Here is a 17,048-nt window from a genome sequence, read left to right on the forward strand (position 1 = left end):
TATTGATAAGTCTGTGATGTAGTTTGGACAGTAGATGATATTACCCCCATTTGGGGATGAAGAACAGACCTAGTGAGGCTGAGCATTTATTCTAGGTGCCTGATGTCTGCATCGAAGCAAAGTTCAAGTTTTCGTCTGCTTTGCTCTCCTGCAAATTATGTGGCTGCAGCAAGACTACAAGCTTATCTGAAGTACCAACTTCACCTTCATTTTCATCCTCCCTCCTCTGTTGTAATTCAGCACAGTGAATACAGAGGATGTTAAGATCTAAAGTAGTTTCTAATTTTGTTTCATTATAACTATGAATGCAACTCTCAGGACCCATCCCTGCGGTCTTAACTAAACTTAGTCTTTCAAGCTATGAAAAGGTGAGATAAAGATCTGAATGGAGACTCCAGTGGAGGTGGAGGGCTGGGCTGACTCAGCCCTGATAAACCTGCAGTCGAGAAATCAATAGAGCCTTTTGGATGTTGCCATTATCCAACAAGGAAAAAAATTTCAAAAATAAATTGTGGCACGGAGTAAGATCAGATGAAGCAGATAGCAGGTTTTGCTGACTGTGGGGGCTGTGTTCAGGATGGCACAGGAAGGAGAGAATTAGCGATTTAATGAACTCAGTTCTCTCCCTGCTTGTGCTATGCAAGTGTTTTCTCGCTGATTGAAGAAAAGACTGAGGCCAAAGGTCAGCCAACAAATCCTAGTTTCTGCTTGAACTTCACCCCAAAGCTGACGCTCCCCTGAAATCTAGGATCAGTTTAGACTTGCAGCTTAGACCAGGAGGACTTGCAGAGTGGTTAACCGCTGTAGCCTTGAAGTCGTGGATTTGAGTCAGGCTTCACCACACTGTATGACATTGAGCAAGTTATTTCACCTGTGTATGAGCCTCAGTTTCCTGATCTTGATTGGGCTGTGCACTGACTGGGGCTGGAGGAGAGCCATTGCACAAGCAAAATGTTAGGATGTTATGAGAAGAGGAGGAGATGAAGGCTGAGCAAGAACAAGCAGCAAGAGTATGCCAGGCATAGATTTGATTCTTTCTTCCTGTCTTGACTCCAGCATTTTGGGAACCCTCAAAAATGCCCCCACTGAGGTGGTCTGTGGTTAAAGTTCATATATTGATTGGTGCAGTTTTTCAATTGTAATAACTTCAGTTACTTTTGCACCAACCTAATGAGTCTATTTAAAACCTTCTTGAAGGTGCTGATTGCAGGGTGTTGCTGATTAGCAGGAGGCTGATTGGGTGCAGAGAACAACTGCAGGATAAGACGAGGATACCCCTCAGGAGGACTCACCTGCCCCTCGGCTCCTCTGGGCTCTGCTCCCTACCTAGTCTCAGGGCCAGGTGTTTCTTCTACTTGCCTCAGGTGATCTCTCTGGACTTTATTTCTTGCCTGCGTACACTATTGTTACCTGCGAGACCTACCTGTCTTCTTTTTTTTGAGACAGAATCTCCCACTGTCGCCCAGGCTGGAGTGCAGTGGCGCAATCTTGGCCCACTGCAACCTCCGCCTCCCAGGTTCAAGTGATTCTTCTGTCTCAGCCTCCTGAGTAGCTGGGACTACAGGCGTGCACCCCAACGCCAGGCTAATTTTTTTGTATTTTTAGTAGAGACGGGGTTTCACCATATTGGCCAGGCTTGTCTCGAACTCCTGACCTTGTAATCCGCCCACCTTGGTCTCCCACAGTGCTGGGATTACAGGTGTGAGCCACCGTGCCCAGCCTGCCTGACTTCTCTTAATCCTGGCCCCTCCCTTCTGGTCAGCTCAGTATTGCTAATAATGATACCTTAAGTGTTGATTAGGATATGACTACCCCCAAAGCAACACCAAATGCCTCATACAAGCTGAGGATCCGGTCTAAGAAGTGCTCCCTCTGATCTCCCCACAAAGCTCTTGTGGGTGGGTGTGGCTGGTTTTCAGGCACGGGATCCTGAATGGGATCAGCCTGCGAGTACAGCTTCTTCCTCTCCCTGTCCCATGACTTCACCCAGCATTCTTCTACCGATCAGTGGCCTCCACACTTCAGTCCACTCCACAGCCCTTAAAAAACTTTAACCTCAAATTCCTCGAGGAGATGGATTTGAGATTTCGGTGACCCTTTAATTAAACCTCTTTCTCTTCTGCCTCCTGGTGTCTTGTCTTGACTTGCTGGGCATGTCGGGCAATGAACCTATTACAGTTACAGGGGTGTTAACCCCCTGCACTTCTGGGGTTTCCCCTGCCTGAGGCCGAACAGGTTCTTGCAGCTTTAGAAAAAGCATTGAGGCAGAGAAGCAGAGAGGTTCTGGGTTCTGGAAAGATGCTTTAGGTGGGATGGTGTCAGCGTGCCAGTCAGGGGAGAGCTGAGGGGATGTGACTTGGGCACCAGAAGCATCTGTTACCTCAGCAAAGCTGCTGTGTGCAAGATCAAGACTTACAGATGTTACCGGGTGAGGAAGAAGCAAATGAAATGGTATTACCTACAGGTATTTAAAAGTCAAAATAGGCCGGGCGTGGTGGCTCACGCTCCCAGCACTTTGGGAAGCGGAGGTGGGTGGATCACTTGAGGTCAGGAGTTCAGGACCAGCCTGGCCAACATGGAGAAATCCCTTCTCTACTAAAAATACAAAAATTAGTCGAGTGTGGTGGCACATGCCTGCAGTCCCAGCTACTCTGGAGGCTGAGGCAGGAGAATTGCTTGAACCTGGGAGGCAGAGGTTGCAGTAAGCTGAGATTTCGCCACTGCACGCCAGCCTGGGCACAGAGCAAGACTCCTGTCTCAAAAAAATAATAAATAAATAAATGTCAAAATGAATAAAAGTTCCAGAACTTTCTAATCTTAAAAACTTATGGTAACACACACGCATGCTCACAGACAAAAGACTTCCCAATTCTCTCTACTGCCTCTTCACTTCCCAAATTACTTTCTTCCACTGTTCGGAAAAGAAAACATTTCTGCAGCCCATGCTCTGAGGAGGTGGGTGCTTCTCAGGATTTCCAAGCAGCGCTTACTGGCAACCCAAGTGTATTAGGCAATTCTTGCATTGCTATAAAGCACTACCTGAGACTGGGTAATTTATAAAGAGAAGAGGTTTAGGCCGGGCATGGTGGCTCATGCCTATAATCCCAGCACTTTGGGAGGCCGAGACGGGCGGATCACCTGAGGTCAGGAGTTCGAGACCAGCCTGGCCAACATGGTGAAGCCCCATCACTACCAAAATTCAAAAATTAGCCAGATGTGGTGGCGGGAGCCTATAATCCCAGCTACTTAGGAGGCTGTGGCAGGAGAATCGCTTGAACCCGGGAGGCAGAGGTTGCAGTGAGCCAAGATTATGCCACTGCACTCCAACCTGGGTGACAGGGCAAGACTCTGTCTCAAAAAAAAAAAAAAAAAGAAAGAAAGAAAGAAAAGAAAAGAGGTTGAATTGGCTCATAGTTCTGTAGGCTTTACAAGGAGCATCATACTAGCATCTCCTGGTTTCCAGGGAAGCCTCAGGGAGCTTTCAACCATGGCAGAAGGTGGAGGAAGAACAGACACGTCACATGGCAAAAGCAGGAGCAAGAGAGAGAGAGAGAGAGTGGCAGGGGGAGAGGTGCCACACACTTTTAAATCATCAGATCTCGTGAGAACTCACGATCGCGAAGACAGCACCAAGCCATGAAGAATTCCCCTCCATGACCCAAATACCTCCCACCAGGACCCCCCTACAGCAATGGAGATGACAATTCAACATGAGGCTTGGGCAGGGACACATATCCAAACTATATCACCAAGTGTTTGTACACATGTTAAAAACACAGAACCTCAGCATCTCGGGGGCAAGACCAATTAGCAAGGGGTTGTTGTATATCCATTCAAAGGGAAGTGTCAGAGGCCTGATAGTTTGGACCCTGCCTATTTAAGGCCTGTATTGGGTTGTCATCCGTTCAACCGCATTTTCTCATCCCCATTTCCTCACCCTGTGGCCTTCATGCTTTGTTTCCCACTCCAGGTTCTGTTCTGATCTTGGCTCGGAACCCTGATGCCTGTCTGTTCTGGCATTGTCCTACATACTAGGCATGTCAGAGACAGGAAAGATGGTGAGAGGGACAGCCTCTTAGGTGCACAGAGGTCCCATTTTCCAAGTGCATATTCATTTGGATAGCCAAATGAAGCTCTGAGTTTGACCTGATACTCTGAGCTTCCCTCCTAGATAGGAGCATCAGTGATAACTCCCCATGTGATCAGTGAGAACGCCGAGGCCCTGAGGCGGGAAAAGAGACTCAGCCCAAATCCCAGCAAAGCATTCATGGCCAGGCACATAGTAGGCACTCAATAGTCACTTGATTATTGTGAGAGGCTGTTTATTATTATAGCTGAGAGCTCAGGGTTTGGGGTTGGATAGATTGGTGTCATGCCCTAACTCTGCCTTTTCAGTAGCTAAGTGCTATTGAGCAGATGACTTAGCTCTCTAAAACTTAGTATTCCTGACTATAAAATGAGAATAATAACAGCACTTGTGGGTTGTTGAGAAAATTCTGTAAGATTGTGAGCTCTGCAGAATGTTTGACAGATAGTAGAAGTTATATGATGATGATGATGATGATGATGAATTAACCAGTCCTGAGCACCTGGGTGGTTAGATCATTCCTCAGTCATCTGACCTCTGAGAGTTTAGCAACCTCCCCATCCACCTTGCAGGTGAGCAGAGGCAGAGGGCTCCCAATGCTGTTTTTCTGGCTTGCCGATAATTGTTTCTCATACAAGCCAGTGTTTTATTGATTCACCATTGATTTTTACATGGGGCCAGGGAAATTCTTGGTTCATAAAGACAAAGGCAGCATTTTCCAGCCCAGGGGTTCCTGGTGGGTGTCAGGGGCATCACCTCCTGACTTGAATGGCTGACCTCTGCCTTGCTTGGGACAAATTCTTAATCAGAATCAGCCCTTCCCAATGGCCCCATGTCTCTCTTGTGTCCCTTTATTGCTTCCATCAACCCTTCCCCCACTATCCCCCTGCTGGCTCCGTTTGACCTTTAATAAGCACCGCTTTTGTGCAGAGCTGCTGGTGAGTTATTGCCATGTGAGCAGCTCCCCAGGGCAGGCCACCCCCCCAGCCCCTGGCCTCACCGCAGCTTGTAAGGGAAAATTACATTTTGATCTACATTTCCCATTTCCATTCTCTGTCACCTGGCTTTGGAGACAAAAGGAAGAAAATAATGTTTTCTTGTCCCCTCTCTCTGTCTTCCTCCTGGGTGATGCCTGTGCACACTTTCCTCTCCTCCCCCAGCTCTTTCTTCTTTCTGTTCAGTTGGGGAGAGAAAATTACCTTGTCGGGAATCTTCACCTACATCACCCACCCCTGGAAACCTGTGTTATCAAAAAAGCCCCAGCAGTCGGGCCAAGATAACCCCTGAAAGTTGGAGATGGGCCTTGAGAAGAATAAAAAAAGCCATTTATCTTCAAGCCTTCCGTGACTGCTCCAGACCAGGCAGGGCTCTCCTATTAGATTGTTCTCACCACACGTGCACCTCTTCTTTCTGCTTCACTTTTTTCTACATAACACAAAATTCACTTTTTAAACCATTTTAAAATATACCATTCAGTGGTTTATTGTATATTCACAATGCTCTGCAACCATCACCGCTATCCAATTCCAGAACAGTCTCATCACCCCAAAAAGAGATCCTGTACTCATTAAGCAGTCACTCCCCATTCGCTCTCCCCAGATCTACTTTCTATCTCTATGGATTTGCTTATTCTGGACATTTCATATAAATGGAATTACATAATACGTGGCCTTTTGTGACTGGCATTTTTTACTTAGCAAAATATTTTCACAGTTAATTCATGTTGTGGCATGTGTCGGCACCTCATTCTTTTTTATGGCTGAATAATATTCCATTGTATGGAAATACCACATTTTGTTTATCCATTCATCCACTGATGAACATTTGGAGCATTTCTGCTTTTTAGCTATTATAAATAATACTTCTGTGAACATTTGTGTACAAACTTCTGTTTGAACATATGTTTCCAGTTCTCTTAGGTATATAGCTAGGAATGGAATTTCTGTGTCATATGGTAGTTCTTTGTTTGACTTCTTGAGTACAAGAGTTCTAATTTTTCCACATCTTCACCAACAGTTGATAATTTCCTCTTTTTTTGATTGTAGCCATCCTAGTGGGTGGGAAGTGATATCTCTGTGGTTTTCATTTGCATTTGCCTAATAACTAATGATGTTAAGCATCTTTCCATGTGCTTAGTGCCATTTATATATCTTCTTTGGAGAAATGTCTATTCAGTTCCTTCTCCCACTTTAAAATTGGGTTGTTTGGTTTTCTGTTATTGTTTTTGTTGAGTTATAAGACTTGTATATTCTAGATACTGTACTCTTATCAGATACATGATTTGCAAATATTTTATGCAATTCTGTGGATTGCCTTTTCATTTTTTTTTTTTTTTTTGAGACAGTGTCTCACTCTGTCACTCAGGCTGGAGTGCAGTGGCATGATCTTGGCTCACTGCATCCTCTGCCTCGTGGGCTCAAGCAATCCTCCTGCCTCAGCCTCCCAAAGTGCTGGGACTACAAGTGTGAACTACTGTGCCCAGCCACCCATTTTCACTTTTTAAATATCATCCTTTGATGCATGAAAGTTTTTAATTTTGATGAAGTTCAATTTACTTATTTTTTCTCTTGTTGCTTGTGTTTTTGTTTTCATACATATGAAAGTGTTGCCTAATCCAAGGTTATGAAGATTTACACTTATGGTTCCTTGTAAGAGTTTTATGAGTTAACTTTTACATTTAGGTCTCTGATCATTTTTGAGTTGATTTTTGTATACGTCTTAGGTAGGGTTCTAACTTCATTCTTTTGCATGTGGCGTACGGTTGTCTTAGCACCGTATGCACTGTATGCTGAAAAGATTATTCTTTCTTCCATAGAATGGTATTAGTACACTTGTTGAAAATCAGTTGATGATAGACACGTGGGTTTATTTCTGGGCTTCCAATTCTGCACTTTTGATCTATGTGTCAATCATTTCCAGCATCACATTGTTCTGCTTATTGTAGCTTTGCAGTCAATTTTGAAATTGGGAAATGAACATCCTCCAACTTTGTTTTTCTTTTGTAAGTTTGTTTTGGGGTACCTTGCAATTTCATATGAATTTTATGACCAACTTGTCCATTTCTGCAATAAAGGCAGGCAGCTGGAATTTTGGTAGCAACTGCATTGAATCTGTAGATTAGGTTGGTGAGTACTGCCATCTTAACAATATGAAGTGTTCCAATCCATGAAAATGGGATATGTTTCCATTTCTTTAGGTCTTCTTTAATTTTTAATAACAATGTTTTGTAGTTTTCGATGTACAAGAATGCTTTCTTTAAAAAAATTATAGTCATTACTAAAAGATTTGTTGTGTAATTAGAGCTCAGAGTCTGTCTTCCCAGGCTACAGGCTTCCACAGGGCAGCAATCATTTCATTTTTGTGTACCATTGTGGCAGATATGGAGATGCACTGCTCAGATCTTCCTTCAAGAAAGGACTCCATTGCCCAGTTTCAATGAGTGAGGCTAACTGACAACCTCCAGCTGTTTGCTTAATCAGTATTTGCCTCAATTTTTAAACCAAGGTTATACTATTCTCAGGAGAACCCCTGGCCAATGATTGAGCAAGATGATGAGAGCTGAGGGCATGCTATTCTCAAGACAGCCCCTAATCTATAACTCAGAAAGGTGGTGGATGGTACAAGACCTGGTCATTTCTGCTCAGTGGGTCACTCCTCTAAAGGGCAGTGCTTATTCCAGAGCCCCCCGTTTGGCTAGTAGAGACTTTGTCAGGTCCGCAGTTGGATCTGATGTCTCCTCCTGCTCAGTTCAGCTTCCTCCCTTTCCTTTTTGCATGTATAACTCCCCAGTCACCCCTTTGAATTCCTAAGTCTCTCCTGACTTCTGATTTCTGGGGAAGCCAACCTGCATGAAATCATCTTATTCTCAGTATCTGGCTCATTACTTGGCATATAATTCAATTTCTAGAAACACTTCCAAATAGAAAGAAAAGCACTCCTGATGTGGAGCCTTGTGCATATAAGAAAACTCTGATTTTTTTTTGTTGTTGCCATCGATGTATAATTTTTCATCCTTGGTTCACTTGGTAGAGAGTCCAAGAATAAAAATTAATGAAGATGCATCACCTTTTTAGAAGTTTTGGCAAAATGAAGCCTGTTGATAGTGGGGTCAATTAGGATGATAAAGGCCTAGAATTATGTGGTCTGAGGAAAGAGAAGGTTGTTATGGGAGAAGATGAGTCCTCAGTGTGGACCACTGTGGTCAGGGTAGAGTGACAGCATAGGACAGTGCTAGGAAAGGAGGCTAGAGAGCTAACTTCAAATTTGAAAGGTGGAACATTTTTCTGTGTTGCTCCTCAAGGAAAAACTTGAATGCTAACTTCTTATCTTCCAGGTCTCAGATTAAATATCACTTCCTCCAGGAAGCCTTCCCTGAACTTCGTCCCCTCTACCCCCAAGACTACATGAGGTCATCATGCATTCCTGTCATAACTCTGCACTTCTTTGAAACATTTTGTGAAGGCAGATCTAGGTCTGATTCATTTCCTGGTGGTATTTCTTCAACAACAAGAACAGTTTCAGGCTCACAATAGATGCCTTATACACATTGGATGAATAAAAAAACAAAACAAAAAAACAAATGAGCTAGTGGTGAAAGTTGAAAAAGGAACAGATGTGGTTTTCATTAAAAGAGTTCATAACACCAAGCCATGTCTGATAGTAGAAGGGGTCGCTTCCAAGAGCTGGCTGAAAAGATTAAGGACACAAACCCAAGGCTTTTGCCTTCTGGTCCTGTGAATTTTTGTGGTACCAAAGCTTCCTTGAACCTGCAGCTTGTAGCCTCCTGCATTCTTCTTGCTTCTGTCTGCATCTTTCTCCATCCACTAAGAGAGACTCGAATTGTTCTCTAAAAAGGAACAATGTGAAGTAAAATAGATTTTCCATCAGCTAGGAAAACTAATGCAACTTGGAATATTTAAGAGCTACCCAGAAGAATAAATTTTTGGCCTCTCTCAAGCTCTAATACATTTCCCCAGTATGAGAATTTGCCATTTACCATTTGCTGAGCACTTACTAGGCAGAAGACACTGTGTAATAAATGTGACATACAAACTATGAATCTTCAAATTCCTCTGCTTGATGGGAATTGTTTCCTCCCAAATATGAAAATTTCGTGGTTTTCTTCAACTACCTTGGAATTCAGTGCTAATATCCCACTGTTTAAGGGAGCCAGTCTAGGCATACGACCAGCTTGGTAGTGGCATTCTACTATAGGATTAGTAGACTGACCCCAGACAGTGGGCCGAGTGTCTTCTTGCACCATTCAATGTGACTCAGATGATTTTGATAAACAGCCCAAGAAACTAGATGAGACATTTATGTTTGGACTTAGTCCTACAACCATGTAACACCCAGAAGGCTCTAACAAGCAAATGTAAAACTTTAATTTTATTATACAGATTTTTTTTACAGTCTTGAATAAAGGGGAGTGACATTCAGAAGTACCTCCTAAATCATCAGAGAGAGAGATTCAATTATGTTTGCTGTCATTTGTGTTATCTGTACTTTGAAGAATGCTAATTTTCTAAAAATTGGTTACCTGAGTATGGTAAAAAAAAGAAAAAGGAAAAGGAAAAAAAAGTATCTCCCTAATCAAACAAGCTTTAGTTCCCTGAAAAGCTTAGTGGTGGGAAAATTCAGGCCCTTTTCTTCTCTGGGAAATTGGGTTATGTTGTATAAGGTCACCAGTGCAAGTGTGAGAGCCCTGATAAATTTTCTTTTGCATTTATAAAAGGAAGCAAAAGTGACATCTGAATAAGGAAGCCGTCCAGGACAGTTTGTGCATATAAAATTATTCGTAATGGATTATGTATAATTAATCTTCATGCCTCATTCTCAGCTCCCCAGAAAATGTGAGTCTATCTTTGTAAACTTGCAGGCAATTGGTCAGAATGGTGAGAGTGAGTGTTAATCTTGAGGAAACCCAGTCCCAGCCAAGTGTAGATGCTTTAGTCAGGCTTCTTTTGATTGGAGTCAATAGAAACCCCTTCCACTTAGCTCCAGCACAATGGAGGCTTTGCTGTAAGATGCAGAAAGATCTCTTGGGGGTCCAGAGAAAGCAGAACAGTAGTCCTCAGGAAGGGCAAGGTGCATACCAGGAACCAAGAGGATGGTGTTAAGAAAAATAGGCTCTTCCAATCGCTTGCTGTGTGACCCCAGGTAAGTTACTTTGCTTCTCTGTGCCTTAATCGCAACAGGGGAGATGATAGTGTATATACTGCCATTATCAATATAAAATGAGTTAATAATTGTGCTATGCTTAGCACATACTATATGCTCAATAAATATGAGCTGTTTAGCTGTTATTATTATAAACTTTTTAAAATTACATTTGTGCAGCTGTTTCATCTTCCTTTTGGTTGCTCATGACTTCAACCTTTACAGTGGCTCCTGAGTCCACCTGAGCTTTTAAGTTAAGTGCCTGTAACTCCCCAGAAACGATGTCTCCTCTCAGTTGAAGTTGCTAAGAGGAATAATCTGATTGACTCATCCCACCCAAATCACAGGCCCTTGCCAGCTCGTGGCTGGGATCCCTCTGGGACAGAGATCTCCCTGGTCCTTCTGTCAGGGGATGGGGACCCATCAGCAGGGTTGTAGGGTGAGGAGTTTCCCATTAGGGGGCATGGGTGAGCAACAGCAGCTGGAGCACGTCTAGGAGCACAGGTGTGGTCACTTCTGGCTGGGAGGTAAAGGAAGACCTTTCGTGGGCTTCAGGAACAGGATTATGTGTGGGGCTGTAGTTATCAGTGTAAATTGGAAGCAGTAGTTAGGGATGAACCATCATGGTAGTTTCAACTTACTTATAAATGGAATAAAAAATATATATGTATATACAGTATGTGTCATTTAACGATGGGGATATGACTGAGCCTGTGTAGCTCCCAGGCTACAAACCTGTACACCATGTTACCGTGCTGAATACTGCGGGCAGTTGTAACACAATGATAAGTATTTGTGCATCTAAATATAGAAAAGATACAGTAAACATACAATATGAAAAACAAAGGGTACGCCTGTATAGGGCACTTGCCATGAATGAAGCTTGCAGGACTGAAAGCTGCTCTGGGTGAGCCAGTGAGTGAGTCGTGAGTGAACACGAAGGCCTAGGTCATTACCATACACTACTGTAGACTTTGTAAACACTGCACACACAGGCTACACTCAATTTATTTAGTTTTTAATTTTCTTTCTTTAATAATAGATTGACCTTAGTTTGCTGCAACTTTTTTACTTTGTAAATGTTTTTAGTTTTTTTTAAAACTTTTTGCCTTTTTTGTAATAACACTTAGCTTAAAACACAAACACGGCCAGGCGCCGTGGCTCACGCCTATAATCCCAGCACTTTGGGAGGCCGAGGCGGGTGGATCACGAGGTCAGGAGATTGAGACCATCCTGGCTAACACAGTGAAACCCCATCTCTACTAAAACTACAAAAAAATTAGCCAGGCATGGTAGCGGGTGCCTGTAGCGGGTCCCAGCTACTCGGGAGGCTGAGGCAGGATAATGGCGTGAACCTGGGAGGCAGAGCTTGCAGTGAGCCGAGATCGTGCCACTGCACTCCAGCCTGGGTGACAGAGCGAGACTCCATCTCAAAAAAAAAAAAAATATATATATATATATATAAATAAAATATACAGGAAATATATATAATATGTATTATTATATTATATATTAATATATTATATATATGAAATAGGATCTCACTCTGATGCCCAGATTGGAATGCAGTAGCACAATCATAGCTCAATGCAGCCTCACACTCCTGGACTCAAGCAATCCTCCCATGTCAGCCTCCCGAGTAGCTAGTACTACAGATGCACGCCACCACACCTGGCTATTTTTATTTTTCGTAGTGACAGGGTCTCGTATGTTGCCCAGTCTGGTCTTGAATTCCTGGCCTCAAATGATCCTCCTGCCTTGGCCTCCCAACATGCTAGGATGACTGGCATGAGCCACTGCATCCAGCCACTTTCTTTCTTTATATCGTTATTCTATGAATTTTTAAAAATTTTTAAAACTTTTTTTTGTTAAAAACAAAAACACAAATATATACATTATCTTAGGCCTACACAGAGTCAGGATTCTCAACATCATTGTTTTCCACCCCCAAATCTTGTCCTACTGGAAGGTCTTCAGGGGGAATAACATGCATGGAACTGTCATCTCCTATGATAACAATGCTTTCTTCTGGAATACCTCCTGAAGGAGCTGCCTGAGGCTATTTTATGGTTAACTTTTAAAAACTATAAGTAGAAGGAGCACACTAAAAAATAATGACAAGAAGTATGGTATAATAAATATATAAACCAGTTACAGTCATTTATTATCAAGTATGTACTGTACATAATTGTATATGCTATGCTTTGGTAAAATATTTTTTCATTTTTTTCTTCTATGTGGCATGGTTGATGTTGAGCCTGTGATGAGAAGGCTGGCCCCAGATTTCTCCAAGTCCACATTTCTGTGCCTCCAATTCTTACACGTCCAAAGACAAGGAACTATAGACATGCCTTTGTAGGAGGGTGTGTGTGCTGTACTTTCATATGACTGGAACTGCAGTAGGTTCGTTTACATCAGCATCACCACAAAAACTTGAGTAATGTATTGCAGTACAGCATTACAATGGTTAAGACATCACCGGGCAATAGAAAGTTTTTAGCTCCATTATAATCTTACGGAACCACCATCATGTATGTGTTCCGTCGACTGAAATATCATTATGCAACACATGACTGGTTCTATGTATGTGTGTGTGTGTTTGTGTGTGTGTTTTCCTTCTGAGAGAAGGAGGGCAACAGAGAATTTGATGAATCTAGATGAAGGGTATATGTGTTCAGTAAACTATTCTTTTAACTTTACTGTAGGTTTTAACTTTTTCAAAATTTAAAGAATGAGAAAAATCACAGTTTAACAAGTAAAGCAAATATTCTCCTAATAGATACAAATAAGTATGTAAATACATAAAATGGGTAGTAAGCAAAGAAGCTCAGGACTCAGCAAAGCCCAGATCTGCTTATGTCTTCTCTAAGTGATATTTTTCTCTCCGAGCTTCCACTTCTGCGTCTGTTAAATGGGCTCACATTACTGCCTCCTAGCCTGCTGAGGGGTTTCATTTATTGACAGATATGCCATACAGGACTGATGTTCAGCTGGTGGGCATTGATATGGCTGTGCTGGTTATTTGCAGCTGGCATCCACACTGACTGGTTGGGTCGTCCTGGTTGTGAAATATGTTTGAATACTGTTCTTGATACGTGGCATGTAGTAAGAGTCAAATTCGTGGACACTGTCTTTAGTGCCATCATTATTATCATGATCATTTGCAGCATCATTGCTGAGCACCTTTGGTCTCCCCACCCTAGGGATTTGTAAAGAAAGAGGCTTTGGGAATAACTGCTGGATTGGGTGGGGGAGGTGGCCTCAGCACTGAGTGTTTTAGGCACCTCAGGGAACAATATTCTAACATGAAGTAGATAAAGAGATTTCAGCAGCACCTCAGGCTGGGGTGAAGTGTGCCCTCCTGGCCCAGAAGAGATAAACTCTATTTGCAAACTAAATGCAGGTACAGGCTGAAAGAGCAAAGGATTCCTTGGGGCTGCAGGGAGATGGAGGGATGGAGGCTGAGACCTTGGGCCTGTGTCTGTGGGCTAGAAAGAGAAAATGTTGTAGATAGGAGGCCAGCTGTGCATTCCTGAGTGGGCCCCAGGTACAACTGGGTGGGATACAGAAGGGTGTATATTTCTACTCTTTCTGACTGTTGCCTTGAGATCCTTTACAATAATATCGATATTGATATCTGGCATGTAGTAGGAGTCAAATTCATGTACACTGTCTTTTTTTTTTTTTTTTTTTTTTGAGATGGAGTCTCACACTGTCGCCCAGGCTGGAGTGCAGTGGCACGATCTTGGCTCACTGCAACCTCTGACTCCCCGGTTCAAGAGATTCTTCTGCCTCCGCTTCCCGAGTAGCTGGGATTACAGGCACCCACCACCAACCCCAGCTATTTTTTTGTATTTTCAGTAGAGACAGAGTTTTACCATGTTGGCCAGGATGGTCTCAAACTCCTGACCTCATTATTCGCCTGCCTCGGCCTCCCAAAGTGCTGGGATTACAGGCGTGAGCTACCGTGCCCAGCCCCATGTACACTGTCTTTAGTGCCATCATCATCGTTGTGATTATCTTCAGCATCATCCCTGAGTGCCTTTGGTCTCCCCACCCTAGGGACTTGTAAAGAAGGAGGCTTTGGGAATAACTGCTGAATTCCGTGGGCACAGCTATGCCAATGCCTACCAGCTGAACATCAGTCCTGCATGGCACTCATTCTTGAGTGGGCCCCGGGTACAAGTGGGCTGGATACAGAAAGGTGTCTAAAAGCTGATGCTGTTTAAACCCCGTATTTCTACTCTTTCTGACTGTAGCCTTGAGATCCTTTAAAATAAGCTTGATAAATGTTTGTTTAAACCACAAATAGATGAATAGATAGATGTATGAGGGTGGATGGATTTAATACATAGAAGCAAGAATGAGAAAATCATTGAAAAATGGACAAATAAGTGAGTGGATATTTGAATTAATAAATGACTGAAACAATGAGGAGAGAAGGATTTAATAATTAGTTTATGAATAATAAAAAAAAACTTTTATTGAGGTCTTTCTAAGTCCCAGATACTCTGCTAAGCAATGTACATACATTATCTCATTTAATCCTTACAAGAACCCTATAAAATAGACACCATTGTCATTCCTATTTTATAAAGGGAAACTGAGGCAGAGAGAAGTAAAATAATTTACCCAAGATCACACATCTGGAAGTAATGGTGCCAGCATCCCAATGAATGCTTTTGTTTCTGTCCTTAACCACTGTGGTACCCCATTGTCTTAGTCTGTTTGGCTGTTGTAAGAAAATACCATCAACTGCATAGCTTATCAAGGACAGAAGTTAATTTCTCACAGTTATAAAAGCTGAAAAGTCCAAGTCGAGGGTGCCAGCATGGTTGAGTTCTTGTGAGGGTCTTTTTCTGGGTTGCAGACTTCTCACTTCTTACTGTCTAGAAGCAAGACCACTACCCTCACGTGGTGAAAGGGGTAATTTCCTTTGGGCCTATTTTGTAAGGGCACAAATCCCATTCATGATGACTCTACCTTCATCATCTAATCACATCCCAAAGGCCCCACCTCTTAACACCACCACACTGGGGATTAGGTTTCAATGTATGAATACTGGGGGGACAGAGATATTCAGACCGTAGCAACTGTGGACCAGAAATATGTGGACTTATTTTACTCCTTGGATAGCTGTTGGTCCCAGCACCTCAAGCCAGCTTAGAGATTCATTCATTCATTCCACAGATATATACTGAGCACTTACTATATTCCAAGTCCTCTTCTAAGTACCAGGGATACATCAGTGAACAAGCAGACATGGCTCCTCCATACATAGCTTATGCTTCCATAGGGAAGACTGAAAATGAACAAATATGTAGAAGTAAATGCCATGCAGAAAAACAAATCCTGCAAAGAATTATAGGAAAGAGGTGTAGAGGGAAGCTATTTTAGATACAGTGGTCAGGAAACATCTTGCAGAGGAGGTACAAAGACCTGAATTATGCAAAGATCTGAGGTGAGGGCATTCCAGGCAAAGGGCACAGAAAGTACAAAGGTGCTGAGGTAGAAATGAGCATAGAAGGTCTGAAGACTAGGAAGGAGGATGGCATGGTTGGACTGGTATAAGCAAAAGGGGATGTGATAGGACATACAGAGAGGGAGACAGTTGCTAGAACTTTATCCTGATTTTATAGGTCAAGATTTTAAAAATGGACTTTGTTTTAAAGGAGATAGAGTGTCTGAATTACATTGTAAAATATCACTGTGGCTGCTGTGGGTTGTTCCATTACTTTTGTCCTCAACCTAGAAAAACAATGGTATAAGAATAAAGACCACTTGTTTGTCCTACTCTAAATGATTCCCCTCCTCTCCCTTCCTTCTTGGAACCCCATCTGCCATTGACACTGCTACCAGTTGGTACCAGCACATTTACTGCAAGCCATCCTCTTCTTGTGCTCTGTATTCTCCTGGGGATCCTGGGCCTTGCTACTCATCCCAAAGCCCCAGTCACCAGAAAAGTAAAATGGCAGCAATGTATATATCCAACAATAGGGGATTGGTTATGCAAATCTATTTACTATAACACTTTTGACCATCAAAAATGATGTTGGGGCAATGACAGGATCAAATCTGTCCATACCAATATTAACCTTGAATGTATATGGGCCAAACACTCCACTTAAAAGGTACAGAGTGGCAAGTTGGATAAAGAAGCAAGACCCAACTGTATGCTGTCTTCAAGAGACTTTTCTCACATGCAGTGACACCCATAGGCTTAAAGTAAAGGGATGGAGAAAAATCTACCAAGCAAATGGAAAATAAAAAAGGAATAGGAGTTGCTATTCTAATTTTAGACAAAACAGACTTTAAACCAACAACAATAAAAAGAAAGAAGGGCATTACATAATGATAAAAGGTTCAATTCAACAAGAAGACTTAACTATCCTAAATATATATGCACCCAACACTAGAGCACCCAGATTCATAAAACAAGTTCTTAGAGATCTATGAAGAGGCTTAGATAGCCACGCAATAATAATGGCAAACTTCAACACCCCACTCTCAGTATTAGACAGATCATCAAGGCAGAAAACTAACAAAGATATTCAGGACTTTCAATGCTTGACCAAATGAACCTAACAGACATTGATAGAACACTTCACCCAATAACAACAGAATATACTTTCTTCTTATCTGCACATGGCACATACTCTGAAACTGACCACACAATGGGACATAAAACAATTCTCAACAAATTTTTTAAAAAAATCATATTAATCACACTCTGGGATCACAGTACAATAAAAATAGAAATCAATACTAAGAAGATCTCTCAAAACCATGCAATTACACGGAA

At 42.4% G+C, this 17,048-nt stretch overlaps 1 non-coding gene across 1 annotated transcript; it reads right to left on the minus strand.

Annotated features, from left to right (window-relative positions):
* Window positions 1-12,479: 12,479 nt before the first annotated feature.
* LOC129011069 (small nucleolar RNA SNORA38) lies at window positions 12,480-12,610 on the minus strand. Its single transcript, XR_008493199.1, has one exon. It is a non-coding gene; the product is annotated as a small nucleolar RNA SNORA38 (small nucleolar RNA).
* Between the last annotated feature and the right edge of the window lie 4,438 nt (window positions 12,611-17,048).

The sequence above is a fragment of the Pongo pygmaeus genome, chromosome 10 (genome assembly GCF_028885625.2).
Source record: "Pongo pygmaeus isolate AG05252 chromosome 10, NHGRI_mPonPyg2-v2.0_pri, whole genome shotgun sequence".
Taxonomy (NCBI): domain Eukaryota; kingdom Metazoa; phylum Chordata; class Mammalia; order Primates; family Hominidae; genus Pongo; species Pongo pygmaeus.